Here is a 13,771-nt window from a genome sequence, read left to right as displayed (position 1 = left end):
GTTGTGTATCACCGGGACCCATGGTTGAGTAGGCCAATCGGGTACTATCAAAATATCAGACGCGGAGTCTTGCTGTATTTTCCTTAATACCTGACTGATGAGGCAGAAGGAGGGAATGCATAAATAAATAATCCCCAATGCAGTGAAAATGCATCTGTACCACTGCCCCAGGTTCTGGTTCCCATGAACATAATTCTATAACTGGTGAGAGAATGGATGCGAATATGTCGATATCTGGTGTTCCATACCGTGCTGTAATTTCAGCAATACATTTTTTATCCAACATCCATTCAGTGTTTTCATAGAATTAGCGTGACCTGTTGTCTGCCACTAATTCAGTTTACCTGGTAAGTAGGTAGCTGATATCCAAATATCTCTCTGGATAAACTATTGCCAAATTGTGTTGGCCAGATTGTCACATGATGTCGATATGTTTCCACCCATATGGTTGATATATGCTACCATGGTGGTGTTGTCAATTTGTAGTCTAACATGCTGGTGATATAACCCAGAACAATATGACTTAAAGCCATGGAATGCACTCAACATTCCCAGGTAGTTTATGCCCAGTGTTTGTAATAATGATACTTCCTGTGCATTCCATCTCCCCCACAGCTGGAGATGGAATTGGTAGCATCCCATCCAAATGCACTGGCATCAGTATGTAGTTCCATAGACGGGTAGCTGATAATGTTTGGATCGGAACAATGCCTAATGTTATGTTTCCACCATTTTAGTTCCATTGTGGCCCCTGTTGGTAGCTTCATTGGTCTGTCAAAATGACCACCATAATTTTTGTGTGCACGAATGTTTGCCCTCTGTAATTTTTGATAATGTAAAGGTCCGATTTGTGTGGCTGGAAACGCAGCCACTATAATGCCAATTGTTCTTGCTACCAGTCTGATGGATGGTTTTGTTTTGCTGCAAGCCTCCATTAAGGCTGTAACCTTTTCTTTCAGCAAAGTCACTGATATGTGAACTGTGTTAAGGGTGTACCGCAGATGATCCATTGTGTTAAATAACATCTGTGGTCACCTCTAATGGGTACTGTATAGTAAGCATCTTTTAATATGATGCTTGCCATGTAGTAACCTAAGAATCAATTGCTTAGCAGTAACAAAGGTTCCCATCTAGTAATGAATATATAGTACGAAAGTATTCAAATTATTCAAATCTATGATGATGTGGCAACCACCATCTAGTTTATGATAAAGATTTTGGACACAAATTCCTGTGATTCGTGTTGGATATCCTCCATTACTCCTTTTTTATATGGGCACTGCAGTTCAGCATGCGCTTTTGATTTTTTCTTTGCCTGTAAGCACGAACATTCGGTTCGGTACATGCTGAACTGGAGGATTATGTTTTGTATAAATTCTATGGTATAACCCTATACTTCTGAAAATATAAGTGTCGGTAGTTAATTTATTCCATGCATCCAGATAGAATTGTAATCTCCCACCAACCTCGTAAGGAACCAGACCCACCTACCTCCATGGTTACTATTAGTAGGTTTGTTACTTTTTCGGCATCCTCCGTGGACGTTGAGGTGCCGGTGTCTCGATCCGTAGTTGGGTCGGTGTTGAGGGTTAGTGCATTCCCCAGGAACTAGTTTATAGACGTTGCTTTAATGAGCCCCAGGGTTTTACCCTCTTTGTCAAGTTCTTTTACCTGTTTTGATAAGTTGCCTCCAAATAGTAATATTGGTGGTTTGGAGGTTCCAGGTTTGCATAGGCTTGCAAATTAGAGTCTAATGCCGGTTGGATGGCACTTCTTCCTAATGCTGTTTACTCGTATTGGTAGTTGCAAAATAAAGCCAGTGCATCCTGGTGATCTTGTGTCATGTCTTTTTTGTTTATTGTGCAGGCGAAACCCATAATTCCTGCTGTTAGGACTTTCAGAACTTTCTGTAGTTTCAAGTCCCTGGCTCTGCCATGTTTTCTAATACACTGGTTGACACTGAGAACATTCAGTGTTTTGCAGTTCCCTGATGGTAAGTGTCTTCCAATAGGTTTTCTTGCACCCCATTTGCACTAGGGGCATGTTCTGCACCCCTCTTCAGGTTCAGCCCAGAATTGACCCCCTATACTCCCCTCTGATGAGGGAGAAACACTGTGCAGCCCTACAAGAGGTACTGCTGTAGGACTTACTAGCTGCCCCCTGTGACTAGTCTCCATCTCCCGGAACCTGCCACTTACCTGCTCCAACAGCCGCTCCAGCTGGCTCCGATGCTCTCGGGCACTGGCCACTTGCTGCTGCTTCAGTTCCTGCAGCCGCTCCAACCGGCTCCAATGCTCATGGTCACTGGCCGTCGTGGCTGCTCCTGAAGCTGCTACTCCTGAAGCCGCTCCTGCTCCAGTTCCTGCAGCCGCTCCAACCGGCTCCAATGCTCATGGGCATTGGCCGTCGCGGCTGCTCCTGAAGCCGCTCTTGCTCCAGCTCCTGCACTCAGCCCAGGATTGACCCTCCGTGCTCCCCTCTGATGAGGGAGAACACTGTGCAGCCCCACAAGAGGTACTGTTGTGGGGCTTACTAACTGCCCACTGTGGCTAGCCTCCATCTCCCGGAGCCTACCACTTGGAGTATTTCCTCCAGCAGCCGCTCCAACTGGCTCTTATGCTCTCAGGCATAGGCCACTCGCGGCTGCTGCTGATCCTGCAGCCGCTCCAACCGGCTCCAATGCTCACGGGCACTGGCCGTCGCGGCTGCTTTGTTCCCCGCTCACAGCCGCTCCAACCGGCCCCAATGCGCACGGGCACTGGCCGCTCATGGCTATTCAGAGTCGGACTCATCGGAGTCAACGACTGTTGGTTTTTTTCTTCGCTCTACCGCCCGGCTGTGGCCGGTGCGGGAGCGAAGTCGGGCACAGCTGTTCCCATTACGGGAGATTGGCGTGCCGTTGGCTGCTGCTGCCGGCTGCCCGCAACTCCGCGGTTCTCCCCCGCCAGCTTTCCCGCAGCCTTCGTGGATCTGGTCCATGTCTCCACCTGTAAGGTAAGTGGAAGGAACGCAGAGTCTCCTTACCTGCTGTTCCCGACTTTCAATTCTGGAACGCAGAGTCTCCTTACCTGCTGTTCCCGGCTTTCAATTTTGCCGCTAAGGGGAACGTCGTTCCTCCTGCTGTGACTCGTTGCAATGCGTGTAGCGATATGACATGCATGCGTCCTGGCGGGGTTCTTCACGTAGTCACTCACGTGACTCCGAAGTAAAATTGGCAATAACAGACACTTTTCACCACCCTCCCACCCACCGCAACCCTTGGTCCGCTATAACGAGGGTTTACGATATTAGCAACTCAGAAATGCAGTCATGTTGAGTGATGATGCTGAAAAAACAGGATACTTATTGGCTCAGAGTTTCAGCGTTTGTTCCGCAATGGAATGGAGCACGTTCATTGAAGCAAGAATTCACACTCAGCAGGTGGGAATGCACTAATTGCCTGTTGAGAGGACATTGAATTTTTTTTGGCATATTTCAAGGAGTTGTGTTCATTTCCCTCACTTGCAAGTGGATAAGCAATATCCAAAATAAAAACAGGAAATGCCTGAAGAACTCATCATGCCAGGTATCCCCTGTGGAGAGAGAAACAGAGTTAAAGGTTCAAGTAGATGGCTGAATTTCGGCCAAGTCAGAAAACAAGCATTATCGAGCACGGGTAGAGAGAGCAAATGAAATGGCAATGCTCTGGCTGAGAGAGGTTAGTCAAGGCTAGGTAATGCAGAAGACGTGATTGGAAGAGATATGAATAGAATGAACCTAAAAATAAGAGTCATAGAGTGATACATTGTGGAAACAGACCCTTCGGCCCATCTTGCCGACACCGGCCAACATGTTTCAGCTACACTAGTCCCACCTGCCCAGAACAGTGGCAGAGTTGCTGCCTTACAGCACCCAGGGATCCAGGTTTGACCCTGAGTACGGGTGCGGTCTTCACAGAGTTTGTGCGTTCTCCCTGTGGCCATGTGTTTCTTTGTACGTTCTCCCTGTGGCTGTGTGAGTTTTCCGCAAATGCTCCGGTTTCCTCCTAAATTCTAAAGACAAAATCATAATGCACCACAAACACCCTCATCTCGTTTCTTAGTCACCTCTCCAAAGTAGATGAAAGAGTTCAGAAGAAAGAAAATGAATGCTGGAGTTGTTAAGTACATGTCACTGCAAAAATCTGAAATGAAAGAGAATTTTGAAAAATATCACGTGGAGAGGGAAAGACCAGTTGGCTGAGCGGTGTTACAACAACCTCCCACTCGATGTCAACAAAACCAAGGAAATAATCGTTGACTTCAAAAAGGTGAAGTTGGGAGACAAGAGCCAGTTTTCACACACAAGTTTACATAAGTTATACGAGTAGAATTAGGCCATTTGACCCATCGAGTCTACTCCGCCATACAATCATGGCTGATCTCTGCCTCCTAATCCAATTTTCCAGCCTTCTCCCAATAACCCTTAACACTGTTCTATTAAAGAATTTGTCTATCTTTTAAAAATATCCATTGATTTTGCCTCCACAGCCCTCTCTGGCAATGAGTTCCACACATTAATTACCCTCTAACTAAAGAAGTTCCTCCTCACCTCCTTTCTAAAAAAGTGTTCTTTAATTCTGAGGCTCTGATCTCTGGTCCTAGATTCTCCCACCAGTGGAAACATCATTTCCACATCCACTCTATCTGTGTCTTTCATTATTCTATGAGTTCCAATGAGGTCCCCCCTTACATTCTAAACAGCGTGTAGAGACCCAGTGTTGTTAAACGCTCATCATATGCTAACCCACTCATTTAATTTAGTTTAGTTTATAGATACAGCGTGAAAACAGGCCCTTTGTCCCACCAGGTCCGCTCTGACCAGCGATCCCCATATATTAACACTATCCTACACCCACTAGGGACAATTGTTATATTTACCAAGCCAATTAGCCTACAAACCTGTATGTTTTTGGAGTGTGGGAGGAAACCGAAAATCTCGGAGGAAGCCCATGCAGGTCATGGGGAGAACATACAAACTCCGTACAGACAGCACCACTAGTCGGGATCGAACCTGGGTCTCTGGCGCTGCATTTGCTATAAGGCAGAAACTCTACCGCTGCGCCACCATGACCACCCTTTCTAGGCGAGTCGCTGGTGGAGAGAGTTATCGGCTGCAAATTTCTGGGCATTAATATTTCGAATGACATATCATGGCATGACAAAGGCATGTCAGCACCTTTCCTTTATTTGAAGTTTCAAGAAATTCGGTAATACTCAAACAAACATCTACAGAATTCCCTTTGAAAGAATCCCGACTAATTGCACCATGACCTTGAATAGCATTTCCAATGCACAGAAATGGAAGATTAACCCAGCTCATCAAGAGCACAGCCCTCCCAACTATCAAGAGTGTCTACAGAGGCATTGCCTCAAGAAGGTAGCTCCAATCATCTTGTCTCACTGCTACCATCAGGCAGGTGGTATATTAGCCAAAAATCGCACACCACCATGTTCAGGAAGGGTGGTATTCCTTCACTCATTAGGTTCTCCAACAACCTGCACAAACAATAATCTTGCCTCATGAGCAGATCACCACGGATCCACTCTTACACTCCTATGGACTTGTTTTCTAATTGTGTTTCCCATCAATTGTGTTTGCATGCTTTTTCTTTTCATTAATTTGTATTATTTATGGGAAATTTATATATGATTTATGTTATCTGTGTCTATATGCCTGTGATGCTGCTGCAACAAAGATTTTCATTCAACATGTACCTCACTGTGTTTGTGCACATGACAATAGACTTGACTTGACGACCTGAGCACCAGAGGGAAGAGAAAATCAATGTTAATATTATGGGTTGATGATCTTTCATTGGAACTGGCCAATTCTGACGCAACGAGAAGACCTGATTATCTGATACTTCAGTTTGTATCTGGACTGATGAAAGGTTATCAATCTTTAATGTTAACTCTCCAAAGATGCTGCCAGACCTCTGGGCATTTCAGTACGGTCTGCTTTTATTTCAGATTTTCAATACTTGTTTCAACTTTTCAAATAATACAATATAGGTCTTGGATTTATACTCGACTCCCTTTGATCTTCAGTACTTGTCTCAGACAGTAATGGTTGCAGAATGTTATTTGTTTCACACCAAAGCCAATCCCATTTGATAATATCAACTTTTCACTTTAAGCCCCAAAGTCTAAATCAGAAGTAGAGTCTTTACGATATATACAAGAGCTCGATATGTGATAGTGAAGTTAGAGGCAGTTGTATCCTCAGCCACTTGACATCAATACATTTATTGTCTCTATGTATTGTCAGGCAAGAAAGTTTTGAGCTTGATCGGTTCAACATGAAACAGAGTTCATGGATTAGTGTGTTTCACCAATTCCTGTGTGTGCTATCTAATAGCAAGGGAAAGGACATTTTAATCCTCCCCAATCATCTCTGATCCAGTGTAGGAAAGAACTGCAGATGCTGGTTAAAATCGAAGGTAGACACAAAATGCTGGAGTAACACAGCGGGACAGGCAGCATCTCTGGAGAGAAGAAATGGGTGGCGTTTCGGGTCGAGACCTTTCTTCAGACTAAGGATCTTGACCTGCAACGTTATCCATTCCTTCTCACCAGAGATGCTGCCTGTACCGCTGAGTTAAGGGCCTGGCCCACGAGCATGCGACCTGCATGAGGCAAACACGACCAAACCGGAAGCAGGGGCCACGCGGAGGTCAAGTGAGTGACGTGAAGTTCGAACGAAGTCCGCAGGAAGTTCGCACGTGACGTACAGCGTCAAGAGGCTGCGTCCGGCATCGAGACGCTGCGTATGCCCGTCGAGGCGGTGCGTATGGCATCGAGGTGGCTGTGGGTCGGAAGGCCCTTGCTGCGCGGAATTCTTGAACACGGTCAGTTTTTCGGAGCCCCGCGTGGTCGAGACCAGCTCCGCACAACTCCATACGGCTCTGGCGATCGAAGTGGGACCAGCCCCGTGAGGCCGTACGGCTCAAACAACCACGTTAGGTCGCGATTGCGTTGTCTCTAATGCATTTCGTTGTCTCTGTACTGTACACTGACAATGACAATTAAAATTGAATCTGAATCTGAATCTGATTGCCGCATGGAGTTGCATACTCGTGGGACAGGCCCTTTACTCCAGCATTTTGTGTCTATCTCTGATCCAACATGTGTTCCCAGTGGTACATCCTCCTTAGAGGAATACAATTTACTTTCCAATGCCTCATTATTAAAGAATTTGGGAAGACACCTAGAGATCAAAGTTTCCGAATAAAACCAATCCTGTGTGAAGTTTTCTGAATCATTTAAGAGATCCTGGCATGGCTGATGTGACCTTCTTTTACACAGCTGCAATTTCTATCTTGAGGTTTCAGTTTAATTTATTTGCATGAGTAGAGCCAGGATGGTTAGGCACTAAAAAACTCTGAAATAGGCAGGCAAAAAGGCATAAAGGCACCACCAAAATATGGTTAAAAATGATAATATATAGGTATACTACATTAAATGACCAAAGTTGCCTGGTGCACATAATTACTAGCATTTTCTTTTCAAATTATCTGGTGTTAAATTATACCATCTCTGACAGAGAATATGCTTCAGTTGTGAAAAATGTATTTCTACATCAGCTGAGGTCACTGGTGCATACCTGAAACAAGACTCTATATTCATGTTGATATCTTGTGCATTACAACTACCTTTGAGAACTTTAGCTATGTTTTGTATCTCTTCAAGATCTTTGTTAGCTAAAATCACTCTCTCACATTTTCCTCGGATGTCTTTACCTACATCGCCAGGAACTTTACGAATATCGTCAGTTATTTTGTTGAAAACCTGCAAGTTATTCACTAATGTTTTGCAACGTTTCTCAAGGGAGGTGATAGCTTGTGGGAATTTTGAAAAATTGGAAGCAATAAACACAAGATTGCGTTGGAGGGACTTTTTTCTTGCATGCAACTTCATATCTAATTTTCTGCACTACAAGGTTGAAGTTGCTGTCAACATAATTTTTCCGTAATGTTAACCCACTTAGTATATGTTCCTCTGTGGATTTCTCTAAAAAACCTCTGAAGGAATTGTTTTCCAATTTCTACAGTGGAATTCTAGCATCAATGAATGCCTTGCACAGATCACTGGAGCCAGCAGTAAATGTAGTGAGGAGACAAGCTTGGGTATTTCGCTTGGGTAGTCTACACCCCAGCGGTATCAACATTGACATCTCTAATTTTAGATAGCTCTTGTCTTCTCCCTCCTCCCCATCCCTGTTCCAAGCTCTCCTTCTAGTCCTACTGTCTCTGCCTCTTCCTTTCTTCATCCCCCCACATCAGTCTGAAGAGGGGTCTCGACTCAAAACATCGCCTATTCCTTCTCTCCATAGATGCTGCCTCACCCGCTGAGTTTATCCAGTATTTTTTGTCTAACTTCGATTTTTCTAGCATCTGCAATTCTTTCTTAAATAGATCTTGGAGAAGACTGAACCAGCGGGCACCGGCACGAACGAATAAATGACCGAAGGTGGTGCCCCCAGTTTCGCCCCGGTGGTGGAAATTTTCTTGTAATTTAAACTATGTTAACACACTAATAATAACATTAATATTAACGTGTTAACATAAAAAAACATCATTGCAATCACAGTACAACCAGAGAAAATAACACGACATTTTTGCAAAACGGCAAAATGGCTGATTTAGGCGCTCGATCATGAAAAAGGCATTATCTTGGTGAAATCATTAAAAAAAAAGCATGAAAAGGCACATGGCATTTATGGCTAAATCCTGGCTCTAGTCATGAGGCACAGTGAAAAGCTTTTGTTGCATGCTAATGAGTCAGCAGATAGATACATGATACATGATTACAATTAAGCCATCCACAGAGTACAAATACTTGATAAAAGAATAACGTGAAAAATTTCCCTTAAGAAAATGTTGATGAGTCCCCCATCTTGAGCAATCTCAGTCTCTTCTGGTGAAAATATTCCCACAGTCCTTTGGGTAGAGAGTTCCAGGATTTAGACCCTGTGATAATGAAGGAACAGGAGTATATTTCTATTTTGGAATAGACATTTCATAACAAGAGGATTTCGGTATAGGAGTAAAGAGGTTCTTCTGCAGTTGTACAGGGCTCTGGTGAGACCACATCTGGAGTATTGTGTACAGTTTTGGTCTCCTAATTTGAGGAAGAACATCCTTGTGATTGATGCAGTGCAGCGTAGGTTCACGAGATTGATCACTGGGATGGGCGGGACAGTCATATGAGGAAAGGTTGAAAAGACTAGGCTTGTATTCACTGGAGTTTAGAAGGATGAGTGGGCATCCTATAGAAACAGATAAAATTATAGAAGGACTGGACAAGCTAGATGCAGGAAAAATGTTCCCAATGTTAGGCGAGTCCAGAACCAGGGGCCACAGTCTTAGAAGAAAGGGGAGGTAATTTAAGACTGAGGTGAGAAAAAACTTTTTCACCCAGAGAGTTGTGAATTTATGGAATTCCCTGTCACAGAGGGCAGTGGAGGCTAAGTCACTGGATGAATTTAAGAGAGAGTTAGATAGAGCTCTAGGGGCTAGTGGAGTCAAGGGATATGGGGAGAAGGCAGGCACGGGTTATTGATAGGGGACGATCAGTCATGATCACAATGAATGGTGGTGCTGGCTTGAAGGGCTGAATGGCCTCCTCCTCCACTTATTTTCTATGTTTCTATGTTTTTTTCCTCCTGAATATTGAATATCCCTGGATGTTCAGCTCCCATCCTTGGTCACCCTGGAGCCATGTCTCCGTGATCCCAACTATATCATATTCATTAATAACTATCTGCACATTCAGCTCATCCACCTTATTACGAATGCTCCTTGCATTGAGACACAAAGCCTTCAGGCTTGTTTTTACAACACTCTTACCCCTTATACAATTATGTTGAAAAGTGGCCCTTTTTTAGTTTTGCCCTGGATTTGGCTGCCTGTCACTTTTACTTTTCACCTTGCTACCTATTGCTTCTACCCTCATTTTACACCCCTCTGACTCTCTGCTCATGCTCCCATCCCCCTGCCACATTAGTTTAAATCCTCCCCGACAGCACTAGCAAACACTCCCCCAAGGGCATTGGTTCCATTCCAGCCCAGGTGCAGACCATCCTGTTTGTATTGGTCCCTCAGAACTGGTTCCAATGCCCTAGAAATTTGAATCCCTCCCCCTTGCACCATTTTTCAAGCCACGTATTCATCTGCAATATCCTCCTATTTCTACTCTGACTAGCACGTGGCACTGGTAGTAATCCAGAGATTTTACTTCGGAGTCACGTGAGTGACTATGTGAAGACCCCGCCAGCACGCATGCGTGAAATAGCGTCTCCCGCAGGGCAACGCGACGGACGGGAGTACGAGCTCTCCCGCAACAAGTTTAAAAACGGGACCTCCAGGTAAGTAAACTTCCTCTCTGAGGTTGTGTATTGCAACCCGTGTTCTACTTTACTTTACAGCAATATGAACAAGGGAAAACAACCAAGGAAGGTCGTATCCTGTCCGACTGGAATTGGCCAGGAGGGTCCCAGCAGTGGGGGGCGACTGGCGGCACCTGGACCGCACACGCTGCGGTCCTCAGTAACCGACATTTCCGGGCCAAGCCCTACGCCGCTAGTACAGTTCGAACAACCACAGCGGGCAGGAGGTAAGGCAAAGCGGAAGTTGGACTAGCCGGTTTACTCGGACGAGTCTGCCGCGGAAGACTCACTGCCCGAGAGCGGCAGAAGTAGCCGATTGAACCGTATGGAGAAGCTCATGGAGCAAATGCTCCAGTGGGACTTGCTCCGGGAGATGGGGCAAGCTCGCCAAGGGAGCACAAGCACTCCCGCTCCAGTGCACTATCACGCACTGGCCATCGCATCACCCGCAGCAGAGGGGAGCGTTGCCGACCAGGACTGGGCTGGTCAAGAACAGGGCTCACTGGCTGAAGAACCTGGGAGTATGCAGGGGGTACAGGATCAGGAAAAGCTGCTGGGAGTGGTGAACCACTACGCTGCAACACCGAGAGCGAGGTGGCCGTTACACCCCAAACTGGCGGCCAGCATTGACCACCTGTCCTTTAAACCACTCCAAGAGCAGGTAGTCAATGAGGCGTTGGACCTTTACACGCCTCCCGAAAATTGCATTTCGCTCAATATGCCTGCTGTTAACAGTCAAATCTGGGGGTACATTGGGCAGGGTATCAGAACCCAAGAACTTAAATTACAAAAAATATTGAAGCTCCTGACGTCAGCTATCACCTCCTATGCTTGTTCTATGGACGGGGTTGACATGACAACAAACTAACAGGACATCCTGGCTCTACTGTGCAACACACAGTACGAGATCAACAAACTCCCGAAGGAGGCCATTAGACCTGCCCTCAGCCCAAAATTCGCAGGACAGTGTAGAACGCCGACCTCAGAACCACAGATCGTGCTATTTGGCAAAGACTTACCAAAGCAAGTCAAAGACCTGGATGATGAATCCAAGGCATTTGGTCTCATGAGGGCAGGGCCCAGAATGAGCAAAACCACGCAACCCAGATGGCAGTACCCCCACGCATCCACCAGTAGGTGTCTACTTCATGGTACTGGTGAAAGCTCGGGGCCCGCATATCATCCCCGGAAGTCTTTTTTAGGCGGCCAGAGCGAGCCCCATGGAAAATGTGCCACCCCCCAACAGCACCACCCCGACAAACAAGGAACCAGAAACCAAAGAAGCAAACATCCCACCAATAACAATGGAGGTAGGTGGGTCTGGTTGCTATCACTACATAAAAGGTGGAGACTACACCTGTTTTTGGAACCATGGAAGTCTATCATACTTGATAATTATATACTAAAAAGTATTCAAGGATATAAAATTGAATTTATTCAAGAAAACATGCCACCAGTTCAGCATGCACCCCAAAGGGGCTTTACCCTCTCACTAAAAGATAAACGTGAGGGACAAGCAGAACTAGTGAGGTAACATACAAAGGGAGTCATAGAGAAATCTAATCATGAACCTTTGGAATTCGTATCAAATATATTTACTGAAACCAAAAAAGATGGTGGAATGTCGCATCATCATTGACTTAACCACATTGAATACTTTCGTTAGGTATATACACTTTAAAATGGAAACATTTGTGACTGCCAAACAATTGATTTTCTAAAGGATACTTTATGGCAAACATCGACTTAAAAGATGCATACTATTCAGTACTCATTCATAAGGATCATCGTAGATACCTAAAATTTACTTGGATGGGGCAACTATGGCAGTACAAATCGTTGCCTAATGATATTTGAAGCTTTGGGCTTTGTCATACATCCAGATAAATCTAAGTTGACGCCATCCACTGCTATGGACTATCTGGGATTCGCGATTAACTCAGTCCACATGTCTGTAACGTTGCCAAAAGAAAAATCAGCAGAATTAGCACCTGTAACAAATTAATGGCTTACAATCAACCAACCATTCGGCAAATGGCAAGAGTAATTGGGAAATTAGTAGCAGCATTTCCAGCTACCCAATTTGGACCTTTGCATTATCAAAACTTACAAAGAGCAAAGGTGCAAGCGTTAAAACAACATGCAGGTCACTTTGACCGAACCATGAAATTACCTATTGAAGCAATATCATAGTTACAATGGTGGAAAGAGAACGTTTGGCATAGTTCCAGTCCAATCATTATCAATAATCCAACATTAACTATACAAACAGATGCCAGTGCTCAAGGCTGGGGAGCAACTAATACCATATCCAGTAAAGGTGGTAGATGGACTAATCTAGAATCATCACTACTACAGACACGGGGCATAAATTATTTGGAAATGTTGGGTGCGTTCTATGGTTTAAAAGCATATTGTACAAATATGCACCATTTGCATGTTCGTTTACAAATAGACAATACAACAGTGGTGGCCTATATTAACCATATGGGCGGGATAAAATCGACATCATGTGATAAATTGGTCAACACAATCTGGCAATGGTGTGTCGACAAACATATTTGGCAATGAGCAACTTACCTACCAGGTAAGCTAAATACAGTGGCAGACACGAGGTCATGCAAGTTCAATGTTAACACTGAAAGGATGTTAAACCCTAAAGTATTTGCTGAAATTATAAAGCAATATGGAACACCAGATATCGATCTCTTTGCATCCCGACTGAATCACCAGGTACCGATGTATGTCACTTGGGAACCAGACCCTGAGGCAGCGGCGATGGACGCATTCTCGCTGAACTGGGGGAACTATTTTTTCTATGCCTTTCCCCCCTTCTGCCTCATCAGTCAGGTGCTACGCAAAATACAGATGGACTCTGCTTCAGGCATTTTGATAGCACCCGACTGGCCTACTCAGCCATGGATCCCAGTGGTCCTTGACAGGGTCATAGAACCACCCATGGCCATTCCCAGCGGACCAGATCTACTGCTCCACCCTGTCTCAGGCGAAAGTCACCCATGCCATGACAGAATAAACCAACTGGGTTGCAGATTCTAAAAATACTTTTGCTGGACCTGGGGTTGTCTAATAGGACCATGTACATGATGACAGCATCTCACCGTCTTTCCACCAAGAAACAATACCTCTCCAGTATCAGAAAATGGGAAACATACTGCTCGAGAACAGGGGCAACCTACAGATCAACCACCATAACAAATGTACTGGAGTTCCTGGCCAGCCTTCACCATGATGAAGGTCTGAGCTATAGCACTATCAATTGTGCTAGAAGTGCACTGTCAGCCTATCTAAGACAGGCACCAGGACAGCAGGCCATAGGGTCTCATCCACTGGTGGCCAAATTAAT

Source organism: Leucoraja erinacea, chromosome 1 (assembly GCF_028641065.1).
Source record: "Leucoraja erinacea ecotype New England chromosome 1, Leri_hhj_1, whole genome shotgun sequence".
Taxonomy (NCBI): Eukaryota; Metazoa; Chordata; class Chondrichthyes; order Rajiformes; family Rajidae; genus Leucoraja; species Leucoraja erinaceus.
Note: the sequence above shows the minus strand (reverse complement) of the source record.